Source organism: Meriones unguiculatus, chromosome 19, assembly GCF_030254825.1.
Source record: "Meriones unguiculatus strain TT.TT164.6M chromosome 19, Bangor_MerUng_6.1, whole genome shotgun sequence".
Taxonomy (NCBI): domain Eukaryota; kingdom Metazoa; phylum Chordata; class Mammalia; order Rodentia; family Muridae; genus Meriones; species Meriones unguiculatus.
The window spans coordinates 56,887,581-56,905,877 of NC_083366.1; the positions used below are offsets into that span (position 1 = coordinate 56,887,581).

An 18,297-nucleotide genomic window follows, 5' to 3' on the forward strand; every position below is an offset into this window, starting at 1 on the left:
TCTTTATGTTTACTGTGTCCTCTGCTTCCCCTCACCCCTCCCTCCCAGCCTATATTCTATTTTCTTTGCATACACACTGCCTCATTGTCTCTTTCTTTTGCTGACCTCATGTCACCTGTGAATAAGCTCTAAGTGAGTATCTTACAGTCTTATCACTCGTTGTCCAAGCTGCATTCGTTCTTTTCTCCTTCCATTGAATAATGCTTCTATGAAAATAAGTACGTAAATATCTCTTGAGTCCCTGAAGAAGTTCAATTCTTCGGGCATATACCCAGAGGCAGAATTCCTGGATTATATGGTAATCCTGCTTTCAGTTTCTGAAAAGAATTTTCAGACTCTTTTCCACACCAGTTAAACCACACTTGTGTCCAGCAATGTGCAGAAGGTTCTACCGTCTTTAATCCTTGCCGATACATGTTACTTCTGTTTTATTCTAACAACCACCCTAACGCAGAAGGTACTCCCGTTCTCTCCATCCAAGACCTCCATATTCTTTCAAAACCATGTTATGATTTCTGTATTTTTAACACATATAACAGAAACAAGACGTTCCCATTACAACAGGTTCAAGAATCCCAATAACAAGAACCAGGCACTGGAGTTTTAGCACATTTTGGATCCCACTCTCCAAAAATGTCCTCCTCCCCAGACTGCACCCTTGGAAGTGGGGGTGCTAATGGAATCCACAGCTCAACTAGGACAGTTGCTCACAGGGAATCCATTCCCATAGACTGTTGCCTTTGCCTTGCTGCTTGCTTCGTGCAGAATATCAAATCTGCCTGGGAGCCATTCCTTCTAGATAGTTCCCTATCGGAGCAGAAGAGGTGAGCTTCTGAGCTGGTAGCCATAGGCCAGGGAGGCAGATATGCTGAAGGACTCTTCTTTTGGTTCATTCAGTAAGAATCCCTTTCTTGTTATCCCAGTCAAAAGGCTCAGGTAAAGCAAACCACGCCCATACCCCTGGCCTCTCCCCTCCCAGCAGAAGTAATGGCTTCCATCTTTGTGCTGCCAAAGTCTTCCCTTCAGCCTCTAATTACATGTTATAGTATTGAACAATCCACCCTTCCTGAATATGTCTGTCTTCCCCACTAGAGCACTCGTGGGTTTTTGTTGTTTTTCTCCTCCTGGCATTACCTCTGGTCCCTCCTGTATCTGGTCACTCCCAGTGTCCTGTGGGCTAGTAACAGTAGCCTTGAGTTGCTGAAGTTTTGGGTTGCCCAATCCTGCCCGTTTTCAGGGGATAAAGATAAAGATCCATTCCTGGAATGCTGGGCCAGAGCATGGCAGCTGATAAAGATGGCAAGCCAAGTGAGAGGGAGACGTAGCAGAACAACAAAGAAATTGCCCTCTGGTACTGAAGCAGGGCTGAGCCAAGTGCCCTGTAGAATGTCAAGAGAGAACTAGCAGTATGCACACACAGCAAAGATCTCAGCGTGGCATAGTCAGTTATGGGATAGTGAGTAGCTGTGGTCTGAAACATTACTCCATGGTAAGAGACAGCCCAGACTGGTGTGGCAGGTGGTTTTTCATGGGGAGGCCGTGAAGGTTTTTAATTTGGGGTGAGCAACAACCCCAGGATGGGTCCAAGTCAGGAGGGGAAGCGGGAGATGGCGACAAGAGAGGGCAGGTTGCATGGTATCAGCATTGAGCGTCACTTGATCTCTCTGTCACCAGAGTGAGGCATCCCTGGCCTCCTTTCACTGTGTGCTGCCTAGCAGGGCTTGTTTTGCTTTGACATTTTATATCACATGACTGTAAAAGCCTATTTGGAAGAATATAGTAGTTTTAAATCCTGTTTTGCCTTTGAGGCTAAAAAATAAGAAATTAAAAACAACAACAACAAAAAACCCAAACAGTATGTCAGCTCCCAGAAACTCCCATGGTGTCTATTTTGCAGTACAAGGCACCACCTTATTTTAGGGCTTCGGAAGGGATGATAGAGGACAAAGAATCTCACAGGGAGGCTTCCAAATGAATGGGAAGTTACACTTGGAATTACACTGGCCCAGCCCTCAGGGAAGCCTGTAGCTGAACAAAACAGGAGACGCTGTTGAGCTTTCCAGTCAGGAGTCAGCTCCTGCTCTTGACCTAGCTGGCCCAGGGTGGGGTATAGGGATTACCCGGGAACTCTGGGAAAGGAAGAAAACAGGACTGTAATGCCACTTGTTTTGTTTCTCCTAGTACCCTCCCTCCTTGCTCCTCCCCACTTCAAGCTTGGGTACTCATGAGCACCATTTGTTCTAAAACAAAGGAAAAAATATATATCTGTTATGACTTCCCTCCTGGCTGGATTCAGGTATCTGATATGGGGGCTGGTTTGTTTTCTGCATTTTGGGGGATTTGGTTTTTCTTTCTTTCTTCCTTTCTTCCTTCTTTTCTTTCTTTCTTTCTTTCTTTCTTTCTTTCTTTCTTTCTTTCTTTCTCTCTCTCTCTTTCTCTTTCTTTCCCTTTCTTTCTTTCTTTCTTTCTTTCTTTCTTTCTTTCTTTCTTTCTTTCTTTCTTTCTTTCCTTCCTTCCTTCCTTCCTTCCTTCTTTCTTTCTTTCTTTCTTTCTTTCTTTCTTTCTTTCTTTCTTTCTTTCTTTCTTTCTTTCTTTCTTTCTTTCTTTCTTTCGTAGGGTAGATACAAGCAGCCTGGCCTGCAAAGAATGAACTTGTTGCCAATTCTTCTTTCTTAGGAGCTGTATCCCTGTGAGATAAATATACAGAAAGACAGTCAGAGTATAAAGGGCAAGGGATGGTGCACCAGCAGGAGGCTGTAGTGAGAACAAAGCGGTGATATCATGTAGAATCTGAAAATAGCACTGAGAGACCAAAAGATAAATTAGCAGCTATTAAGACCTAAAGTAGGTACCGTAAAGAAGTTTAGTAATGCCCTGAGGGGAAGAGCCACCTCACTGCATTCTTTCCCCACCCACTAGAGATACAGTTGCTAGGAAACTGGACCATCCCCTAGGGAGGGACACCTGGTCATTATTAGGTCTGGAAACCTTCCTATAGCCAATCCATTCAAAATGTAGCATTTTTGACCAATAGATACTTGCCAGGCAGGAATCGCCCCTGCCTGGGGCATGCTGGGATGGACCAGAATCTATATATCACCCAACAAACCTGGGCGCAGCGCGCTCAGCTCCCACCGCTTCGGCGGTGGGTGTTGTGGGCCCAAGCTGCAGCTTGTAATCTACAATAAAAAGACCCTCATGTATTTTGCAATGGAGTCTATTCCTGTAGATCTTTTGGGGGCTCTCGAACTGGGTATAACAAGCACCTGCAGCTATCAGAGCTGGGGAGGCAGGGGCAGACTCCCAGAAACAATCTCTAGAGAAAAACCAAAGAAACTGAGTCTCAAAAGTCAATTTTGGGAAACTGCCATCAGCTAGAAAGGCTGGCAGCCACTACCACCCAGGTTCTTGGGGCATCCTAATTAGAGCAATTTGCAAAACTCAAAATTGGCTTATCATGGTAGACTTTGTAGCCTGTAAAGATTTTTTTTTCCGCTAAGATCACCGAAAAGACCCATTACTCACAAGGAGTTCAAGCTGGGCAATTTTTTTTTTCTCTCCAAAGAACTGTTTTTAATTTAATGCTGTGATGCAGTATTATTTCTGGGGCAGGGTGGGAGTGGGGAACTGTGCTGGAATCAAGCACCCGGACCTTTTCAACAGAAGGGCTTGGGGAGGGAGTGATGGGAGAGGGCGTGTGTTTCTAAGGCAAAGTCTGGGGTGTTCGTTCTACACTTACCTGTCTTCCCCCAAAGCAGGTGCGCTCCCTAAATCCTGACATCTTTTGTCAAGCTCGCTAAGACCCAATCAAGCAAGTCCAGCCCGCCCGTTAGCCGCCAGTAGGTTTATCTTGTGCAGTATCTCTTCCTGTGCACATTAAGCATCTAATACAAACCATGCTGGGGAAAGGTTACTTCTTGTTTTAGATTCCACTTTAATGGGTAGTTAACCTGTGAGTCAACTGCCTCTGAATTCATGTTCAGCTTCCTCTGCCTCGCAGGCTCTTCCATGAGCCTCATTTCGTCAGGGTACATCTTGTTTACAGGGCACCAAGGCGGCTGGAGGTCCAGCTGGCCGTTATCCCTTTTGTAACCTAGAGTCCGCTGAACTGTGGGAAGAACGGGTCAGCTATGGATAAAGCCGGGGGTGGGGTGGGGTGGGGAGTGGGGGTGTCAGGGTGTGTGTGTGGAAAACCTTAAGGGAAGGAAGCTGCCCTTTCGAAGCCTTGACCTTCTGATTAAAGTAATAATTAAGCCACTGTGTCTGTTTGGAAGGTCTTTGGGCTGGCCCATTAGCTTTCCAAACAAAAGCCTTCAGCTACAGACTCCAGCCCAGGACAACCATCATCTGTCGGGCTGGCAGAGTTGTGTGAGATCAATGCCGATCACGAAGCAAACTGTTTCACCTCTAGACACTTGTCATCCTAGCCACCTGCTCGTGGTGCTTTAATATTAAACTTCAAGATGAAAGGTGTCTCAAATTCGGTTCCAGCTAGCCAAGGCTTCCTTGTCCACCTCACAGTTGTGGAAGGGACCTGCAAGATTAGTGAGGGAAGGGGCCATCTGAGCATGTGCTTTTCTGTTTGTGTCTACAGGAGCAGAGTGGTCCTGATAGGAGTCCATGGAAACGTGGGGGAAGCCACTCCGTTCTAGCTCTTTCCAGGCTGTCTGTGTGGCTCGGAGCCCTTCTTCCTTCCTCCTCCATCCCACTATGATGGAACTCTTTTTTTATACGAATGTGCAGGTGAGCATGATCAGGAGGTCAGAGTAACAGGAACTCCTGCCCACAAAGGATGTACAGAGAGAAACACAGTTGCTCAAGAAAAAAGCAGCCAGGCTCTTGGAAGGTCTCTTTGGGGCTGGCATCCTCTTCCAGCTAGCATTGTGGAGATGGGTACTCTCCGAGAGATGGCTTCAGAAGTGTCTGAGGGCGGGACCTCTGAGCTTAGGCAGAGGCTCATGTCTCTCTTTTGTGGTAGATGGTTCAGGTTCTTCTGTTTGTTCTATGGGAACCTACTGGTAATGTGAACCACGGAAGCCTGTCGTTTTGGACCTGTTTCTTTGATCAGGATTCATGCCACTGCGTGCAGACCTTAGCTTGAGGTGGTTCTGGGAGCAGCGAGGACTCCAGGGAAGTGGCTGGTACTGAGGGCTGAGGAAGGCTGTTGAAGCAGGGCTCATGTCATCCCATACACTTGGCTCCCAATCTCAAGCCCAAGTAAGAGCCCTGGCTTCTGTTTTCCTTGAAAGGTTTTAGTGCACAAATAAGCAAATAAGAGACAAGGAATGTCCAGTCATTGTTTGCGGAGCTTCTGGAATTTGGCGCATTGTTAGTTTAGGTGTTTAGGAAAGGCTTTGGTTCGCTGTTTATCAAACAGCGCAGACTCCTGAATAACTTCCTAGGGTGCTGGCCCACATTCTCTGTCCCCTTGGCGTCTCTTGCCCAGCAAGGCTCATTCAGGGCGTCTTCCCAACATCCTGTCTGGGAATGACCTTCTTTTCTCTGCTTACTAAGCCCCTCTGGTCCTTATTGAAATGACCTCCTGCTCAGGAAGGCCAGCTGTGGCGCCTGGCTGGAAGCAGCCTTGGTTTCTAGGAAGTCACACGTGCACAGACACACACACACACACACACACACACACACACACACACGCTGGAAGTCTTGTTCAGAAAAGGCACAATGTTCTTAGGAGGAACTTTCTTGACACGAGAACCGGCAGGTGTTACGGCAACATATGAAACAGAGGCCAAGAAGGCAGGGGCAGGGCACACAGGTGGAAGCCAGCCAGAACCGAAAGCTGCAACCCTCGTGACTACGGCAAGTCAAGGTGGCATGGGGATTTTCCATGGGCATCAGAAGATGCCGTGTGTGTGTGTGTGTGTGTGTGTGTGTGTGTGTGTGGAGTGTGTATGTGTGGAGTGTGTGTGTGTGTAGAGTATGTGTATGTGGAGTGTCTGTGTGTGTAGTGTCTTTGTGTGTTTAGAGTGTGCTTAGAGTGTGTGTATGTATTATTATAGGTTCATTTAGATGTAAAACTTACTGAGATGTCTTCAAAGCCAGCAGCATTTAAGGAAAAAATAACAGCAGAAATTCATCTAAGAAGAATTTTGTCTACCCTAGAAGTGTTCTAAAGCTATTGTGATTCTTTTCTTCTCACATTTTTAAAGCAGCAGTTCTCAACATGTGGGTTGCTACCCCCTTGGGGAGGGTCAAATGACCCTTTCACAGGGGTCACCTAAGACCACCTGAAAACACATGTACTTACATTATGATTCGTAACAGTAATCACAGTTAGAAAGCAGCAATGAAAGTAATTTTATGGTTTCAGCCACAACATAAGGAACTGTATAAAGAATCCCAGCATGAGGAAGGTTGAGAACCACTGTTTTAACATGTTACCAGTGAGGACAGGGAGACCGGAAGTAAGGGACAGGTATGTCCTTTTAAGTTTATTCTCCATCTCCAAAACCCCTTGGGTCTTGGTATTGTTTGCTCTGACTGAACACCATGGCCAAAAGCAATGTGGCAAGGAAAGGGTTTATTCTAGCTGACAGCTTTGAGCCTGTCATCAAGGGAATCCAGGGCAGGAGCTCAAGGCAGGAACCGAGGCAGGGACCAGGGAGGAGTGCTGCTTACTGCCTTGCTCCCGTGATTTGCTCAGCCTGCTTTCTTATAGCAGCCAGGACTACCTTTCCAGGGCTGGTACCACCCAGAATAATCTGAACCCTCCCACATCAATCACTAATCTAGAAAATGCCCACACCAGACTTGCCTACAGACAGTCTTGTGGAAGCATTCCCTAAACTGGAATTCTCTCTTCCTGGGTGACCTAGCTTGTATTGAGTTGACAAAATCATCATCATCATCATCATTATCAGCCTACTTGAACATAAAAAAGAACTCCAAGAAGGTAAAATAGTAAACTTTCACCCTTTAAAGTTTCCAAGGACCAAGAGATTGAATGCCTTGTGGAATCATGATTCCCATTTCAGGAATGCTCAAGGTGCCATGGTCTTTCTCATCAAAGCTGGTGTCACTGGTCTGTGAAATTAACGAAGCCCTGGACTCAAGAGTTCCCAGTCTGGTTTCATATACAGTTGTTGCCATCTTGAAGTCCTTAATAATTTTATCTAACTTGAAAACTCTGATAAAACAGGGGCCACAGGTGAGCTGACTTATGACAAGCAATGCATCTACTGGTCCTTGTGGCTGGCTCACATTTAGAGCTTGTGATGCCACGTAAGCACAGAATTCTATAGAAAGAATGTGATAGAAGTGTGCCCGTGATTGAGTGAGGATAGAAGGACATTGATTTTGGAGATGGGACTTGTCCCATTTATGCCAAAACTCTTCTTGAATAAAGGATGAAGACCGTGACATTTTAAGAAACACAAACAACTGGGCACTCCACCATATCCTTTCTGTCTAATTTTACTTCCCTGACTTGTGCAAAGTAAAGATACAGGTCAATAGGCAATGAGAGTAACTACAGTATATTTTATTTTCAGTCCTTTACATTATTCTACATATATATATATATATTCATATATGTGTGTGTGTGTGTGTGTCTGTGTGTATGTAGGAACCACAGATATGAGTCATGAACAGTGTAATTTTAGTGGCAGCATACATGTTAAATACCTTTATATTTGCATTTTTAAATGAACATTTTACAATGAAAAGGTCAGCAATAAAATTCATCTGATACATTTTTAGATATAATTTTCTTTACTTAGAATGACATTAGGTAGCAAAGTAAAAGATTCAGAGGTGGATATGATTAAAATACATTAAATACATGTATGAAAATGTCAGGGTGAAAACCATTATCATGCATAATTAGTCTATGCTGATATAAGTCAATAAAAGAATTGATAATAAAAAATATTTTGACAAGTCGACAGGTTGCAAAAGAAAGGAAAATGTTTTATACTGTAGCACTTTCAGCAATCACTTCTTGCTTTTAAGCACTTTTCATTCTTCTTTGAGTGTCATAAAATATATATGGAGCTGGCTCGGCTGGCAATAAATCCAAGTGTTTGTGGAAACACGTGGTCACTTTTGGCATGGGGATAGCTCATCTACCAGTGTTCACTTGGCATCGTTTGGGTTCTATTCACATGGTTGTATTTGGTCTTGTCCTGAAGCACACTTTGAGATACAGAAGCAGATTCTGAAGAGGAATCTTGCAAGCACCAACCAGTGTGTTAGAGAGCAATTGAGGAAGGTGAGTGAGTAGCCAACAATGAAAAGAGAAAGTGGTTCATTTTTGTGGGCACCCCAGCTCATTCCTCCTGCAATCCCTGGGAGGCAGTGTTATCTCCTAATCAGCCCAGAGGAAGAACAAGGGAGCCAGAACATTTGTTTCTCCCTGGTGGGAAGTTATTCCTGGAGGCGTTAATCCTCCATCCTTTCTGGCTTGTTCTGCTCCTGGCAATGATGGCCCAGAAAGGGAAAAGAAAAATAGCTCTAAGGAAGAGAGCTGTAGGGTTAGACATGGTATTGTCAACACCTTTCGCATTAGTCAAGCAGTAACAGACAAGAGATGCCTGTTAGATTAGAGAGACCCCAGAGCACAGAAAATACTCCAGAGAGATTCGATCCTAAGAGCTCTTGATTGTTGGTGTCACATCAATTTGGGCAAGTATCAGGTAGGAAGCTTCCACTAGTGTAGAGAAATTCCAAAAATCAAGAATTCTGCGGATACCATAGGATAGTCAAGGGAAACTTAGGGTTGACCAGTAGGCCTGGAAAGAAAACCAGTGCATCTTGTCAAAGACCAGCTTCAAACCTTAAGACCCACCTCCTCTTTAATGCCGCTGACCTGGCTGTTCATTTCCTAATCTTTCAAGTTATCTAAGAACCAGAAACATGTGGCCCACTCTCCAGCACAACACAACTGGTGCACAAATGACAGTAACATAAACAAGCAATCATGGCTAAACACATGCTCAAACACAAGGCATATTTATTTAGCTTTCTAACTTGGGATCAAAGTCTTACTCTAAATGTAAATTTATTTAACACAAGATCAATTTTGAGCAGTCAACACAGGAAAAAGTATGAGGTTTTGATAAACCTCCTGGTCTGTTTTTTATAAATTATGTACTTAATAACTTACATTATTACATGTACACTTAGAAAATGTCGTGTTTATAAAATTCATGTTGGCTTCAACAATTGTATGTAGAGGTGAACACTATTCTGACTCCACTTGTTTTTAAGTTTGTGTTAAATATAAAATGTGTGAAAATGTGTTTATGTATGAGCGTGCGTGCCTGCATGCATGCGCATGCACACATTACTCACCTGAACTTCATCTCTTACTTGAAAGCTCAGGCATGTACATTCTATTTTTATTCATTTGTTACTATTGTATTCAGCTACAACTGAAGCTTGGATTCACCATTCAGCGTAGCCAGTAAGTCAGTGTCTCACTGTTTCCAGGATGCTGGCTGAAGTCACTGAGACTCCTGGGTCAGAGAGAAAGAAATCTGTTAACTACGTCAGGCCTAGTCTGTACCCCCCCACTAGAGCAGCACAGTCGGGCCTCTATGAACGCTGCTCCCTCAGAGGGTCGACATTGCAGCTGAACAGCACTGGGGCTGAAGGAGGCCAGGGTTTTCCTAAAAAGCCAGAAGCAAACCCTGGGTTTGTTCACCAAGCCTCAAGGCTTCATTTCTCTAGGTCACCTGTGAAGAATGGCTGGGACTTGCTAAGCAGAAAGTTCAGGAATTCTACAGTAGATGTTGTCAAAACGACCTGTAAGAATAAGAGAAAAGAAGAGAAAAGAAGGCCTATGGACATTAGTAAGTAGATACAGATTTTAACTATTGAGATAGGAAGACTACAATATTTGTGATAATGCTCCAATGGATGACAGATTAGACCCTGAGGGAAAAATGCAACCAATGAACTGTAAGGATTAGCAGTTGACACTAATCAAAAGAAACATAATGAAAAGCATGAGTGAGCTAGGAGACGAATGAAAGCAGTGTGTGTGTGTGTGTGTGTGTGTGTGTGTGTGTGTGTGTGTGTGCGCGTGCATGCATGTGGATATGCATGTACATGTTAGTCCACACATGTGTGTTCAGCTGCCTGCGGAAGCCAGAAGAGGCATGGGATCTCTAGGAGCTGTAAGCTGCCTGATGTCACTCAATACTGGGAACAATTTGGAAGTTCAGCTTGGTGGAGTTCAACCTCTTAGTAGACCTTTGGCCTTGGGTAAATTACTCAACATCCTGATGGTGACATACACTCAACTGGAAAATGAGCTTCAAATAGCCTTTGCATTAGAGATGCTATCAGGGCTGAGGGAGACAATGCAAGCAAACCCCTTAACATGTGAGAATGGCCCACTATACTAGCACATCTTGTTTTCACTGATAGTAAAATTTCTCAAGGGCCTGAGTCACGGTCCTCTCCTCTGTCCTTCAAACAAGCAGTACCATTTGTCAGCCTTTTATTTCAAGGAACCAACTTGTGGAGGGCAGAGAGCAGAGGGGATGAGGCCTAATTCGGACAATCAGATGCATGGGGAGAATCCTGTGAGTTTGCATGTTTAGATGCCTCCTGTGTCCAGGCACTGTAGTACATGCTCGACAGGGTAGCTATCTCATTTATCCCGCTACAGGCTTAAAAGGTCTTTACCTAACTTTTGAGGGTGTGAAAAAACTGATGTCCAGAGCGGCCAAAGGATTTTTCCAAAGGCCGGAAGCAGCCATCTACAGAGCGAAAATCACCCGTAGGTGTTGTTGACCCCAAATTCACTCATGCAATAACTGTTAGAGTGAAGTCCTATCCCAGCCGCCATCATGAAAGTCTGGTTCAGCAGGCAAGGATCTCTTTGCCAATATTATGATATGCATTAGGAAAACATGACCAAGGAAATACCGAATCATGCTAGCACACATCTAAGATGCAAAGTCAGTTCTTAAATACAATGAGGGCATCCCCCGGCCACCACCCTGTTAATCTGCCATCATTTGGATCGTTAGACACTGTAGTGATCTGAATGAAAAATATCCACAATAGTTTTGGACATTTGTTTCACAGTGGGTGGTTTGTTGTTTGGGACTTGGGAGATGTGGACTTTTTGCAAAAAATATGTCAGTGGGGGATGGGCTTTGAGGGTTGAATGCCTTGCCCTGCTCTCAGTTTGCTCTTTCTGCTTCGTGCTTGCAGTTCAGGATGTGAACCTTCATGCTACCTACTGCCATGCTTCCCCTGCCATGAAGGACTCGCAACCATCTGGAACCATAAGACAAGTAACCGTTTTCGCCTATAAGTTGCCTTAGTCACGGTGCTGTATCACAGCAGTAGAAAAGTCACTAAGACAGATGCTGTTTAGCCATTCAGATCCTCGATGAGGGACTCTGGTGTCGGTTTTTTTGCAATGTGGATAGATTTGGCTTTGAGGGTTACTTCAACAAAAGGTACAGATGGGTCAATGGTTTAAGGGCATTTTCTATTCTTTCAAAGGACCTGAGTTCATTTCACAGTACCCACATGGTGATTTGCAAACATGCATAACAGTTCCAAGGGGATCCAGTGCCCTCTTCTGGCCTCTCTAGACACCAGACATACATGAAATGCACATACATGTACTCATGATAAACACTCATGCATGTAAAATATATACAATATACTCATTGTATATGTATGAGTGTTTTCCTATTTTCCTACATGTATGTATTTACACCATGTGTGTGACTTGGTGCCTACAGAGTCCAGAAGTGGGCTTCAGGTCCCATGGAACTAGAGTTATAGACTGTTGCAAACCGCCGGGTGGGTAGCATGAACTGAGCCAGTGTTGTCTGCAGTGCTGATAACCACAGACCTCTCCAGCCTTTCAGGGATGCTTTCCAATGCTACTTTCTCTGTCTGGTGCGGGATGTGGGCTCATGTCAGCCCTGATCTCCATGATCTAAGAGATCCAGAAGACCAAGAGTTCGGCTCTGTCTCTGCCATAAACTGGATGAATGGCCTTGACTGTTTCACTGTTCTTGGCCCTGGGTTTCTCAGTTTTGAATCACAGTAATTGTACCTGATGATTTCCCAAATCTCCTACAAATTGATTCTGTGAAACGGAACCTCTGCTTGGCCCTAAGGAACTAGTAAGACACCCAGAGCCATATGGAGGTCGAGACCTTCCTGCGTGGCCTCTGCCTGACCGGAGACAATGCCTTCTATTGGGTGGAATTTGCAGGGAAGCTGCGTTAGAAACACCATTGCAGAGGGCAGAGCCTTTTTGAAGAGTTGGTTACGGGAATGAATCTACAGGGGACGTAGGGAGCCTAGTAGGCACTCGCAGGTTCAGCAAGAACAAACCCCACGAGAACTCCCTGGCCATAGAACAGAGAGTCCCAGAACAAAGCCTGTTTTGATCTTTTGTCTTGGTTCAGGGTGATACCAAGTCTGCAGTGTGGACTGCGGTGCTTGGATTGTTTGTGTGCCAGTAACCAGACAGGAAAACACAAGCAAGTGGTTTGGTTGGTTTTGGCATGTACAGTTCAGGGTGGGAAGTGCCCTTGGGTTCTGGCTGATCACCTAGTACTTAATTTTTTTTAAATACAAGTGCTGCTTTTGAATACCAGAGGTCCTTGGTGAGGTGTAACCATAAAAAGGAGAACATCCTGGTATTCAGGACAAACATTCCAGCTGACTGGCATCACAGTCATCTCTGTAATGTCAGTGACAACAGCAGTGACCACAACAGGAGGCACGGAAGGTCCCTGGGGATCTCCCCAGGGGAAGCCTCCCTATTTATGGAAAAAGAGTTTGAAGCCACGGGAATTTGGTGCTGAAATCTAGGTAGTCTTTGCTTGAAGAAGCACTTCTGGAGCCTCAGGGTAGGGATAGCTGCTGTCTTGGAGATCCTGGGGTTCTGACCATGCTGGTTTCAGAGTTAACTGCATGACCTTGGCTGACCTTGTCTATAGCTTTGAGAAGCTTCCAACTTACTGGTTTGAAGTTCACAGCATCATGGAGTTTGGTTCTTCCACCAGGAAGCGCTATTGTTTGGCTCTCGACTGTCCCTGAGAGTTCAGTGGTCGAGTCCATAGCCTATAGTACTGTAGGGAAGTGCTCAGATCTTCAGGGGATGGAGGCTTGTGGAAGGAAGTTAGGTTATTGGGACCATGCCTTTAATGAAATGTTGGACCTAGACCACCTGCTCTCTCTCCTTCCAGCCACCACAGTCGAGTAGCTTTCTCCACACATGTTCCCAGCAGTCGCTTGCTCCCTCAGCACAGCCCGAAGCAACACGCCCAAATAAACATGGATCTGAAGATCGGGCCGAAGTAAAACCTACCTGTTTTCAATTTGGCTATGTTAGGCATTTTGTTTCGGTGCTAAAACAATGACTCACACAGAAATTGTGACTCAGGATCTGATGCTCTGTTCCAAGAAGATCTGGGCCCTTGCTACACTTGCAGTCCATGGACCATTGAGTGAGAGTCCGTGAGAAAGCACCCGCTTGATGTAAAAATAAGAACCTATATTCAAGAAGATAATAGAGTGATTCATTCTCAAATATCTCAGCTCTGTGGATAAACCCTGAAAAGAAGCTATGTTGCCCTCTACATACAGCAGATGATTAGACAGAAGACAGAACTCAAATTACAAAAATCTGGCAGCACAAGCTTTCTACTTTATGATCTATTACTAATATTCTTTAAAAGTCAAAAAGAAATATTAACATTTTCCCTTTTTCTTTTCTTTTCTATTTTTTTTTCCTCCTATTTTTGAAACAGGCCTTCATATAGTCCAGGCTGGTCTTGAACTCTCGGTGTAGCTGAGAATGACTCTGAGCTCCTGATCCTCCTGCTTTGGCTTTCCAGGTTCTGGGATTACAGCCGTGTGCCACCACAGTTAGCTTATTTGGTTCTGGTAATAGAATCCAAGGCTTTGTTCATGCTAGGCAATCACTAGACTGATGGAGATACAGCCGTGGCCTCGGATTTCTTTTCTTTAAATCATATTTTGAAGAAAATAAAATAAGCTGAGACGATTCTTAAAAAGGAGAAAAAGGATCCTTAATACCACCACTTAAAAACATAAGACTAAACACAGAAACCTGAGTCCAGAGCTCCCAGACAGTTTCAGGTCTCGCTTGGAAAATTACCAGTTAACTGATTGCATTGTCGTTTATCCTAAATGCCTTTATGCCTGAATATTTGGATTTGTATCTGTGCATACATGTTATGATGGTTCTCCTTAACCATCTCACTGCAAGCTTTCCAAGCTATCATAATGGATGATATTCCATGTGCTCCTCTGAAAGGCCTTCACCTCAGCCTATTGACAGCTTTGTTTGAAAAGCATTGTGCTTTAGGAAAGGGAGCGGAGAGCTTCGTGCAAAGAAAGCAGATGTAAAGCAAACGGAAGCTCAGGGTGTCCTCCAGATGCCCTGCGCCCTCTGCCCTCCTCTCCGCTATCTTCAGTTCTGTCTGCCAGCTCTATCACAGTAGGATGCACACAGCACTCCTGGGCACACCCCTGTCCTCTGGAGTTTACTTCAAACATGGTGGGCAGCCTGGCAGAGAGCCAAGGAGCTCAGGGAGTGTTCCCACTGAGGTCAGAAAGGGGCTCTCACACCACTCCTACGCTGGTAATATCTTACCTAATGTGTTCTAGTGTCTTAAAAGAAAATCTCCTCTCTCTTGATTAGTTTCTTTAGATGTGCAGATTTTAGTAGGTTTATCCTATATTATATGTCTATGTGAGTGAGTATATACCGTGTGTGTCTTCCTGCTTCTGGGACAGATCACTCAGGATGATCCTTTCCAGGTCCCACCATTTACCTGCAAATTTCATGATTTCCTTATTTTTCATGGCTGAGTAATATTCCATTGTGTAGATGTACCACAATTTCTGCATCCATTCTTCAGTTGAGGGGCATCTGGGCTGTTTCCACCTTCTGGCTATTACAAATAAAGCTGCTACAAACATGGTTGAGCAAATTTCCTTATTGTGTACTTGACCCTCTTTTGGATATATGCCTAGGAGTGGTATGGCTGGGTCTTGGATATATGCCTAGGAGTGGTATGGCTGGGTCTTGAGTAAGTGCTATTCCTAGTTGTATGAGAAAGATTGCCAGATTGATTTCCAGAGTGGTTGTATGAGTTTACATTCCCACCAGCAGTGGAGGAGAGTTCCCCTTTCTCCACAACCTCTCCAGCATGTGTTGTCACTTGAGTTTTTCATCTTGGCCATTCTGATGGGTGTAAGGTGAAATCTCAGGGTCGTTTTGATTTGCATTTTCCCTAATGGCTAATGAAGTTGAGCATTTCTGGAGAGAGGACCCTGACTAAAATGCTCAATCCCCATCCTGAAAGGCAAAGGGGATGGACACCAGAAGAAGAAGAAAACAGGAAACAAGTTAGGAACCTACCACAGAGGATCTCTAAAAGGCTCTGCCCTGCAGGCTATCAAAGCAGATGCTGAAACTTATGGCCAACTGTTGGGCAGAGTGCATGGAACCTTATGTAAGAAGTGGGAAATGGTAAGATCTAGAGAGGACAGGAACTCCACAAGGAGAGAAACAGAACCAGAAAATTTGAACATAAGGGTCTTCCCAGAGACTCATACTCCAACCAAGTACCATGCATGGAGATAACCTAGAACCCCTGCACAGATGTAGCCCATGGCAGTTTATTGTTCAAGTGGGTTCCATAGTAATGGGAAGAGGGACTGACATAATCTTATTGGCTTGCTCTTTTATCACCTCCCCCTGAGGGGGGAGCAGCCTTACCAGGCCACAGAAGATAACAATGCAGCCACTCCTGATGAAATCTGGTAGATTAAGATCAGAAGGAAGGAGAGGAGACCTCCCCTCTCAGTGGACTTGGGGAGGGGCATGCATGAAGAAGGGGAAGGAGGGTGGGATTGGGAGGGGAGGAGGGAGGGGCTTATGGGGGGATACAAAGTGAATAAAGTATAATTAATAAAAGTTAAAAATAAAAATTAAAAAAAAATCTCATCACTGGGATGACAATGGAAGATGGATCTTTGTGAATTCAATGCCAGCCTAGTCTACATAGCAAGTTCCAGGCCAGCCATGGCTACAAAGGGAGATCTTGTTTCCAACAAAAGGAAACGAATTCTTCATGCAGCTTAAGCTGTATCTCCTTTTTCTTCCTGGGCGATTTACCCATAATTCATTTGAAATCCTCATTTTTTTTTTAATTTTTCTGTAGTACTTGAAAAACTTTCTACTTAACTTCTTCACTCCAATGATGTGATTTCTCTGAGGTTTTCTAAAAACAAAACAGCAATGACAATGACACACATCCCTCACCTGAGGCCAGAGTGCCAACAGTTACAAGTCTTTTGTGCACTTAACTTTCCCTTTCCTGCCTTTGGCCTTGTGTGTGTCCTGACCAAAGTTCTGTAGGGTCTTAGGAGATTTAGAGCCTTCTTGGTGCTCACTGCTTCCTTGCTCTGAAGAACGTCATATGAGGAAGTGACACAGGCCAAGGAAAAGAGCTTTTTTTTGTCTCACGTAAGGGATTGATCCCTTCCTGGACTCAGGACCCAAGTTTTATTGTTTGCTTTGTATTCATTTTCTACTGCTGGAAAAAATGACACAGTGGCTTAAAACCTTTTGTTCTGGAAGCCCTACATCCAAAACCTGTCTCATGGCACAAAAACCCAGGTGTTGGTAAGGCTGATGGCTCTAAAACTATGATTCTCAACCTGTGGGTCGCGACCTTTGGGGGTTGCATATCAGATACCCTGCATATCAGAACTTTATGTTAGGATGCATAGCAGTAGCAAAATTGCAGGTTACGAAATAGCAACAAAATAATTTTATGGCTCGGGTCACCCATGAGGAACTGTATTAAAGAGTCTCAGCATGAGGAAGGTTGAGAATCGCTGCTCTAGAGGCTGGGGTGGGAGAGGTCCTATATTCTTTAGTTCAAAGTTGGGTCACTCAGCTGGGATTCCATCAGCATATCGCCTTTTCTGGTTCTGACTTTCCTGCCCATGTCTCGTAAGGACTCTTGTCTTGCCGTTGGGCTCACCAGGGCAATTTCAGCAGTATAAAGTTTCTTAACTTAGTCACGTACACGAAGTCCCCTTGGTTGTGTGAGTAGCAGACCCATACGTTCTGGAGATGAGGATGCGGACACCTTCAATGTATGTCGGCCTGAAATACGAAAGTACTGGAGCTGTGGCTCTTCGGTTTATTCCATCAGCTAAAGGAGGTTTTACATGGTGCCTGAAGGTTGAGCTGCTTAAGTTTCTACCATAGAATGATGCCCAGAACCGTCAGAGGCATGAAGGCAGGATGGTGCTTACAGAAGTGTTCTAACACGGGATTGGCTTGAAACAATATGGAAGCAGCACACGCACTAATCATCATGACACCTGTCACGTACTGAAATCCCATGTTTTAGGATCAGTGCCTGGCTCCCTGCATGTGGTACTTCATTTAATAGACACAAGCCAGCAGAATAGTCACTAGTGTTTTTGTTTTCAAAATGAGAAGTAATACTCAAGGACCAGCATGTATCAGTACAGGTGATGGTGTTTCCTGAGTAAGGCTTTTAATAACTGGAGTTACATTCCCTGAAGAGAGTATATAGTCTTCCCGGAACCCTTCTGCTGTTGGTGAGCTTGATCTCACCCTATGGCGCCAGTGGCATGAGGGCAGCCATCACTGGGGAGAATGGCGCTTGTCCTGTTTTCTGGGGCATCACTCACCACCGGCTTTCCCCTTTAATGGGCCAATGGTGTGTCGGATCTGTTTGTTTAGATCTGAACAGAAACCATAGACGGTCTTAATGGTGGCATCCCAGACCCTATTAACAAACACATTCATATTTGATTAACGTGTATTGAATACTTGTCATGGGCTGCAGGCTGAGCTTGGTTCCTGGTAGATAGCTCAATGAGGGTCTGGTGGAAATGGGGTTGCTGTCAGTATAGGCTCTTCCAGCTGTCAGGATGTGAGGCTTTACATGGTGATGGGGAAAGAGGGCAAAGGCCTGGCTCCATCCACTTTCCTTTACCCTGGCAGACCCACCCTGGCTTCCAGGAATTTCAACTCTTCAGTTTTTATCCCAATGAAAGTTCTATTTCAAATCCCGTTCTGTGTGTTGCCAGTGCTTATGGACACAAACAGAGAAAAGAGAATGGAAAAAAAACAAAAACAAAACCAGACAAAGAATTCAAGCAGATTTCAACTGATCTTGACATTGTTCAGCTGGTACCTCACCATTGGTGAATGCTAGCCCACCATACTCCCAGTGAGAGACAGCTGTGTATGTCTTTACCAACCCCTCTTAGTGT

At 44.6% G+C, this 18,297-nt stretch overlaps 1 long non-coding RNA gene across 1 annotated transcript; it reads left to right on the forward strand.

Annotated features, from left to right (window-relative positions):
* The first annotated feature begins 1,339 nt into the window (after nt 1–1,339).
* LOC132649160 (uncharacterized) lies at nt 1,340–14,936 on the forward strand. The gene is made up of 5 exons (XR_009587597.1): nt 1,340–1,489; nt 2,182–2,296; nt 4,595–4,743; nt 11,185–11,267; nt 13,191–14,936. It is a non-coding gene; the product is annotated as an uncharacterized LOC132649160 (long non-coding RNA).
* The last annotated feature ends 3,361 nt before the right edge of the window (nt 14,937–18,297 follow it).